This window comes from Arachis ipaensis, chromosome B04, assembly GCF_000816755.2.
Source record: "Arachis ipaensis cultivar K30076 chromosome B04, Araip1.1, whole genome shotgun sequence".
Taxonomy (NCBI): domain Eukaryota; kingdom Viridiplantae; phylum Streptophyta; class Magnoliopsida; order Fabales; family Fabaceae; genus Arachis; species Arachis ipaensis.
The window spans coordinates 83,376,933-83,385,606 of record NC_029788.2 but is presented as its reverse complement, the minus strand read 5'-3'; the positions used below and the strand labels follow the sequence as shown (position 1 = coordinate 83,385,606).

Sequence of the window (8,674 nt, the reverse complement as noted above, 5' to 3'; positions counted from 1 at the left end):
AATGCTTTTGAATACCAAAACACTCTTTTTTGTTTGTCTAACTAAGTAAATTAATCAACCATTGTTGCTTAGTCCTTCAATCCTCGTGGGATCGACCCTCACTCACCTGAGGTATCACTACAAAAAATTCTGGTAAAAACGGCGGTTTTTTTTGTATTTACGGCGGTTTGAACCGCCATTATTACCAATAATGGCGGTTTCACAAAGCGACCTAATTCTGGGCGCCATTCTGGTTATTACGGCGATTTTTGAATAGGTTAAAACGGCAGTTCAAACCGCCGTTATTTCCAATGTTAAAATGGCGGTTCTTGGATAGGTTAAAACCGCGGTTTGAACCGCCATTATTACCCTGACAGAGTGACGTTTTGGTTAGTTAAAATGGCAGTTCAAACCGCCGTTATTTCCAAGGTTTAAATGGCGGTTTTTGGATAGGTTAAAATGGTGGTTTGAACTGCTATTATTTTCCTGACAGAGTGGCATTTTGGTTTGTTAAAACGGCATTTTTGAACCACCATTTTTACCCTGACAGTAGCATTTTGGTTGTTTAAAATGGCATTTTTGAATCGCCGTTTTACCTTAACATTGACATTTTTATCATTGTTTTTAACAATTTTTACCGTCATTTTTATCCCATTAAATAAATAATTTTGTGATTAAAATTTCACAATAGCAAAAAATCATAATCCATAAATGAAATATTATATAAGTCATAAACAAAATATTAATATAATATATAATTTTTTATTATTGAAAATCAAAAGTAATAACTCCTATACAAAACCTTGTCTTACTAAACTTACCAAAATACAAGCATTGTAATAAACACTAATTAGTCAAATCTACCATCCAATTCCCTAAACTATGTTAATATCTAATAATGTATTTAAACCATCTAATAAGTGCTGTTTTTACGACGTAAAATATGAATATACAAGACAAGTAGCTTAGCTAAATGATGATGAATAAGATTTGGAGGCCAAAAGTTTCCTCCTTCTGTGACAGCAAACTCCGTAGAACTTCGCGTCTTCGGATGGAATTTTAGATCTGAGAGATTGGGACTTCCTTTCTCTTTTATACTTCTTTTTTTGTAGTGGCAACAAGTCTGGCGAGGACCACTGACGCTGTTCCCTGCAACAAACCAGAGGGAATTAAATTCAGATGTGCTTACTCCTCCAACTCTTGCATAGTATGCATTGTTGAAGCATCTCCAGAAACAGCAAAGAGCTTAATTAAAACACTACTTGGTGTCATTTTCAACCTACTGGATGAGTTACATCGAGTTATCAACAGTCAATAATATTCTCTCCATTTCCATTTTTTATATGTTTTTTATGTTACTTGGACCAATGTCAATTGATCAATGATGTACCAAAAAGCAACAGTGACTGCTAAAATGAATAAAATGGAATAGAAGATGGAAGAAACTTGCCTAATTGCGTGGTATATCGTGTTATAAGACACAGACTTGAGTTCTTGAGGATGAAGGCTGAAATCCAGAACCTGCATGCAGTAGAAAAATGTCCCTTAACCAATTCCAGATTTGTCATATCAGTATATAAAACAAGCTGTTGTACTATTTGTAACCCTTAGTTAATCTTAAGTTCAATTGCTGCTAAAGGTGAAATAGAACTAAAGAAATAACAAAAACAGACTCAATTTAGAGATTAACCGTTAATGGGTTATTAAATTTAAGAAACCATTATTCCAACTTTGTGACATTGCTTCCCATGCCATACAATAATCTAATTCAAGCGTGAAAAATAAGGCATTCTTAACTGAATTTGTTTTTACTTGTAGCAATGAATTTTAAATTGTTCGAATCTAAGGTGTTATTAATAATTCAATCATTTCAAAAAGCTTGTGAAATTCTTGAGTAAAGTTACTATCATTATGAGTAGTTGGCATCTCTTTCATCTAGTTAAGAAGATGTAATATTGTATGACTAAGCATATGATATTCAAAACAAAGAGAGAGAAAGAGAGAGAGAGAGAGAGAGAAATGAGAATGAGAATTACTTGGCTCAACTGAATTTCATCAGGCACCAAACGTTGACTCTGTTGGATGAGCTTCAAAATAACAACAATCCTACTGTATCAGCATTAGCAACCCAAGTTAGTTTCATTTCATTTCTACAATTTGGGCTTATTTTACTTCCACCTACTTTGCAATTTGGTTCCAATTTTAATAAAACTGGCCCAAAATCATAAGGGTATTACATTTCCGAGTCATGCAAAAGTAGGGGGTTTTTTAACCCCAAAAAATACAAAAGTAAGTTTTTGTTTATTTTATTTTTATATAAAATCTACCTCTATTATATATATAAATAAAAATTAAGAAAAATTTGATACAAAATTTTTTTTCAAACATAGCCTTCATTATATGTATACACTCTTTGTAATAATAATAATGGTGTGCCTTGCTCTGCTTGTAAATTATGTATGTTTATTTCCATTTATAATAAATTATGAATGCTTGTTTTTATATGGTACAATCCTATTGGAATTTGTAAACAAGAGGATTGAATTTGATTGCATTAATTCAATGAAATGAAAAGAATTGAATCCTATTGGTCACTGTGTTATTTCAAGAAAGAACTGAAATGTGGGGAGGAAAATTGTCTTGAAACAATGTGATTAAATTGGTCTCAATACAGTGTTCCACTACATGTTCATACAAGCCGAAAAGAGAAACAAATAGCATTTAATTCTATGCAATGTCAGTATAAAACTCATTTGCACCATTAAATTAGGAACTGCCATGTAGATAAAAGTGACTCTTAATTGGATGTTAGTATAAAACTCTTCTACGTTAAGTAATTGTGCAAAACAACAATGTTAACATCTTTTGGAGATTCTTTAATTCAATCAGCAAAGTACTTGTTTTAAAATGCAATTGATAGCTAAAACAAGAAAAAGATCATTACTTCATTTCAAAGAGTAAAAAAGATGATGCATATCAGAATTTAGATTCTAACTAGTCATTAAATTTTAACCGAGAACAAAGAAAATGGTAAATTTAAGGTGAAGTGCTTCCAAAATTAGCATCTATATGTACTAAAATCTAATTACTGCTCCAAAAGAAATGTGTACCTCTGAAATTGCATGCTTGATTTCTTCTTGGCCTGCAATGTTTCAGCAAGCTCAATCTCCAAAGCAAGAACCCTTTCTAATGCATTGCTAGTGATAGATATTTCCTTGAACACAGGGAATATATTTCCCCATTCTTGATTAGCCTGAGCAACGGATAAAATTCATAAGAATCTGAACAAAGAAAAAGACATGTTTCACGGCAATCAATGCAAATGATTTATTTACTTCATGAAGGAGTTGAATTCTCTTTTTTCATCTTTTCCAATTACAATAAGGAGACATAATTTAGATCACATTTACACCAGACACAACAATAAAAGTCACAACTCGAATATAAGGAAAATGCAAATGCTATCCATGTTACCTTTCGCATGATACTAGAAAATAAATTTACTATATTTAGAAGTATAGATGAATGAAAAAATAGTAGTTACAAATAATAGTGCCTAAAATATTACCTCCTTATTCAAGTTGTCCATGCTAGATTTTAAACTTTTAATTAAATCCGTGTGCTTTTCTTATTTTTGTTGTGAGTAGTCTTCACTTCCAAGAGTTTCGCATCCATTTGCAAGAGGATCCTATCAAATGATAATACAAAGAAATTGTTGAGGCTCACTACCATACCAAAGATAGATGAAGGAAGCAATACATTGCAAAAATAAAAGAAAAAACGTACAAGCCTTTTACCACAGCCATTAAAGATTCTTAACAGAGAAAATTTTTATCTATTTTATTATATATCACCAATAAAAAACAACATTCTCAATTTATGATAACAAGGTTTTGGTTTTGAAGCACAAAATTCCCATGCATTGGTATTTATTTGGTATATATAATTTTTATAATAGTTATAATATTTTGTTGATGCTTATGTGATAAAACTATTCCATACTTTTGATTATTAATAACTGGTAAAGGGTAAATATCTCCAAATGTATTTGTCAAGTTGTTTAGAATTTTGACTTACATTGACAATGGCAAACCAGCAGCAGCTAGATTAGCATCAACCTTTATGCAATCAGCACTAGATGCAACAGCCACCTTAATGCCTTTGCTTTTACACTGTTATATGTCAGTGTGTCCTTTCTTAGTTGATTGAAGACTTAGCAATGCAATCAAAACATGGTGATCGTAACTTGTATTACATACCTGAGAAATAAGTTCACTGGCACCAGGAAATCCAATTCCGAAATCTGGTTTGGCATACTGAGATAAGTACAAGACTTTAGGCAATAACAACATTAACATGTAGAGTAAAAGAAATAAAAAGCTGCATCAAGTGAGATATAAATGGTTTACATTATCCAAATATATTTCAAAGAATCTCTTTTTTGCAGAGGTAAGTGTACAGGAAGTCCCTGGTACGGGTTGAGAGATGGATCGGGAACCTACGGGTCGAGGCAGATGCCTGATCGCTTGACTGGAGCAATGGGGGGAGGTACCTGCAAAGACACTTCGACGCTTAAGTCAGAATGGATCTGAGAGGTATAATGTGTGTGGAATGAATGAATACCTGGACGGACCTAGGTCCTCTTATTTATAGGTGATAGCGAATATCTTATCTTATCTTATTTGGCTAAGATAAGGGAGATGTTTGAATTCAAAAGTTTGTTAGGAGCTCTAGTGGGCCGGTTTCGGGCCTTTTAGAGGGGTGAATCGGATTGGACCCGAGTAACCGGGTTTGGGGTTATTGTGGGATCCATGGGTCGGATCCGTAACAGTTGCCCCCGCAGCGGGAGAGCGAGCAAGGTCGGTCTGTCGCTGGGAGAATGGATCGTTCGCAATTTTTGCTTTCCCGGGTCATCGTTTGATGTCTTTGAGGGTAGGTTGGTGTGTCCAACCGGTTTTTGTGTTTTAGGCCGTAGCGTTGCCTGGCCGTTCTGGTCTTGATGCGACTCTTATGTGCCCCTGCGCCCGTTGCACTTTTCGAGGCGTTCTTTTATTGATTTCTTTTTCCAAGGGCATTTATTGCGAGGAGGTGTTTTTTGGTGGTTTCTCCTTATTGCCCTCACGCTTGCTCTTGCTTTCCAAGGGTACTTGCGTCATTTTATCTCTTCTTTTAAAACCGTTTTGGTTTTCTCTCTTCACTTCCCTCATTTGTTTCATTTCTCTTTTACTTTCTTCTCTGAAAAGATCTTTTCTCTTCCTTTCGCATTTTGTTGCTTGATCGAGCTTCTGCCGTGGCATTTTCTTTTCGGGCTTATTCTCTGCATCATCAGGTTGGCATCCTTCTATGTCTTCTTGTTTCTTATGTGATTTATGCTTTGTCTTCCTTTGCATTTTTTGTTTTGTCTCTGCTTAGTGTAGTTTAGAGTTGCTTCTGGTGTATGATGGTATTACATGGTGGTAGACAGTTCTGTTGGGGTAGTGGGTTTTTATGAGGGGATGAGCGCCACTGTGTAGTTGGTAGTGTGTAGTGATGTCTGTTTGGTTTCCTTCGCCGTTTTCTGCCGTGCGGTTTGGCTGATGGTGGTGCTCATCGCTGTTTTAGGTATGGCTCGTCGAAGGACTGAGGGTATGAGGGCTCCGGTGGCCCCAGCGGGGGGTGTCCCTTCCCTTTACTCTTGGGTTACTAGTGACGTGTGGGGAACGCCGTCGCGGATGACGGAGGCAGACCTCCAGCGGCTCCGTGATCAGGGAGCTATTTGTGGGGGTGGCGACGCCGAGCGTCACTATGAACTTTCTCTTCCTGGGGTTGATGAAAGGGTTTGTTATACCAATCTCGATTCGCCGACCGTTCCGAATTGGATGTGGGTGTACGAGGCGATGTTCACCCGTCTTGGTGTTAGGCTCCCTTTTTGTTCAGCAACTATTGAGTCGGTGCTCCGTGGCGCCTTCCCAGCTGCATCCGAACAGCTGGGCGGCGATACGGTCTTTTGAGCTTGTCTGTGAGTTTCTGGAGCTTCCTGCTTCGGTGAATGTTTTTCTTTTCCTCTTTTTGTGTGCCCTTCCGACTAAGGAGGGGAAACACAAGAAGGGGTATATGTCTTTTCGGGCTCAGCCCCATCGTCGGGTCTTCGGTCTGTATGAAGATTCTTTTCATGGGTTTAAGAGCGGGTATTTTAAGGTTTGTCCTGCGAGTGGGCATCATCCGTTCTGGTTGACGCTAGAGGGTGCGCGGCGGTTCCCCACTTATTGGAATTTTGGGGCGGGACCGTCCATTCTTACTCGGGTGACCCAGGATTTTTTGACTGCGGAAGATCGGGATGTCGCTCTTGTTTTGTGGCAGTTTTTTGGTGAGTGCCCTCTTAATCCTCGGGACGTGATGGGTGACCCGGTTGCTTGTCGGTCTTATGTTGGTGTGTGAGCCTCTTCTCCCCCCCTTTTTTTTTTGATTTCTGAGTTGGGTGCTTAGCTTTTTCTTTCTTTTGATCTTTTTTGCAGTTGAGATGGCTGGAGGTTTGACGACTCTTGCGAGGTTGAAGGCTCAGTTGTCCCAGGGGACTTCTTCTGGTGGTACTCCCTCTACTCCGGTCTCGCGACCTAGTGATGACGCGAGAACTGTCTCTGAGGGTCTCACATTGACTGGAGGTGGGACCGAAGGGTCAGATCGGGGTGTGGCGATTGATGATGATGTGGTCGAGGTGTCGCCGGGGGGTGCTTCCCATAAGCGAAAGCGGTTAGAAGAGGATGATAGTGAGAACTTGGTGGAAGAGGATGGTGCAGTTCCGTCGGTGATGGATCATCGTTTCGACGCTCCGGCTTTCATTGATGAGTTCCTTATGCCAGGCACGGAGGATTTTTTCCGTGAATGTGATGTTACTTTTCAGGCTAAGTCTCTCTATCATTCCTTCCTTCGCTCTGCTGTGATTGTCCGGAAGGCCGAGCCCGTAATGACTCAGGTGGGTCTTTTGGACAAAAAACTCCGTCAGTCTCAGGCCGAGATTACGAGGTTGAAGGGTTTGCTCATGGATGCTGAGTCGGCGAGGGAGCGGGCAGTGAAGTCATCTGAAGAGTCTGGTGCTGAGATCCTTCGCCTTTCCAAGGTTGAGACTTCTCTTTTGTCTCAACTTGGGGAAGAGCGAAGGAAAGCTTCAGATGCTGAATCTCGAGTGGCCGTGCTTTTGGCCGATGTTGATTCGCTAAAGGAGGAGGTGGCCGGCTTGAAAGCGGAGGCCGTGGTTTTAAAAGAGGAAAAAGCTGTGTTGCTTGCCGATGTGAAGGAAGTTGTTGCTGCTACCGAGGAGACGATGAGGGCTCAAGCTTTAGTGTTGGCGCCCGGTGCGGATGTGTCTGTGATGGGAGCTTTCAAGACTATTCGTGATGGCGAGATTGTCGACCTTGAGTAGTTGTAATTATGAACTTTGTTTTGGATTCTGTTTTTATGGATTTTGGCCGTGTGGCCATGTAATCGTGACTTGAAGTTCGTTTTATGTTTTTATGGATTTTGGCCGTGTGGCCGTGTGATCGGGACTTGAAGTTCATTTTATGTTGCTTGGGCCGTTTGGGCCTTTTTGTATATTCCGTTTTAAGCCGTTCTTTCTTTATCCCGTCTGTTTGGGTTAGCGGACCATCGTGAGGTCAAATTTTTGTGGATATCCGTATCTAGGGCCCGGGGGGTGATCGGTCCCCCAGTTTTGGCCGTGTGTTTATTCCGTGTTTAGGAAAATAGCTTTCATGGAATTTTATTGATGGTTGGGCCTCGTTAAAACCGTCCGTTTATGGCGAGAAAGAGTACCCGGGATTAATATTTAAAAGAAAAAATAGGACAATTTGCTGTACCGAAGACTAAGGTAAATAAAATAAAGCAGGAAACAAATAGGGAAAGTACAAAGTTAAGGGATGACCTAGGGGGGTCAGCCTAAGTGTGGTATCGTCGTAAGTTGGCGGCGTTCCATGTTCTCGGGACTTCGTCGCCGTTTAGCCGTTCGAGCTTGTATGCTCCCTTTCCGATTACCGCTTTGATTCTGTATGGTCCTTCCCAGTTGGGGGTGAGTTTTCTTTCACCCGGGGTTGGAGCTCCGATGTCGTTTCGGCGTAGGACGAGGTCTTCGGGTACGAATTCTCTTCGGACGACGCCGTGATTGTACCTTAGACTGATTCTTTGTTTTAGGGCTAGTTCCCTGATGTGGGCTATGCTTCTTACCTCGTTAGTGAGGTCTCGCTCTGCCTCTTCGTCGTGACCCCCGACCGTTCTCCTTGGGCTAGGGTCTCCTATCTCTACTAAGATGACGGCTTCCACGCCGTATGTTAGTCGAAAAGGGGTTTCCCCAGTGGCCATTTGGGGGGTTGTTCGATACGACCATAAGCCTGAGCCGAGTTCGTCGGCCCACAGCCCCTTGGCTTCGTCGAGTTGCTTCTTTAGTCCTTTGACAATTATTTTATTTGCGGATTCCACTTGTCCATTTGTTTGGTGGTGCTCTACCGAGCTGAAACGGTGGGATACATGCAAACCTTTTAGGAATTCTCTGAATTTCCTATCGGTGAATTGGGTTTCGTTATCCAAGATGACAATCTCGGGGATCCCGAACCGGGTTAAGATCTGTCGCCAAAGGAATTTTCAGCATTGGGTCACCATGATGGAGGCTAGGGGTTCGGCCTCGATCCATTTAGTGTAATAGTCTATGGCGACGATGAGATGCCGG

At 40.3% G+C, this 8,674-nt stretch overlaps 2 long non-coding RNA genes across 2 annotated transcripts; both read right to left on the bottom strand.

Moving 5' to 3' along the window:
- LOC107637842 lies at positions 718–3,363 on the bottom strand. Its single transcript, XR_001619564.2, has 3 exons — positions 3,090–3,363; positions 2,016–2,088; positions 718–1,500 (listed from the first exon to the last, which is right to left on the bottom strand). It is a non-coding gene; the product is annotated as an uncharacterized LOC107637842 (long non-coding RNA).
- LOC107637844 lies at positions 4,055–4,426 on the bottom strand. Its single transcript, XR_001619565.2, has 3 exons — positions 4,389–4,426; positions 4,239–4,295; positions 4,055–4,151 (listed from the first exon to the last, which is right to left on the bottom strand). It is a non-coding gene; the product is annotated as an uncharacterized LOC107637844 (long non-coding RNA).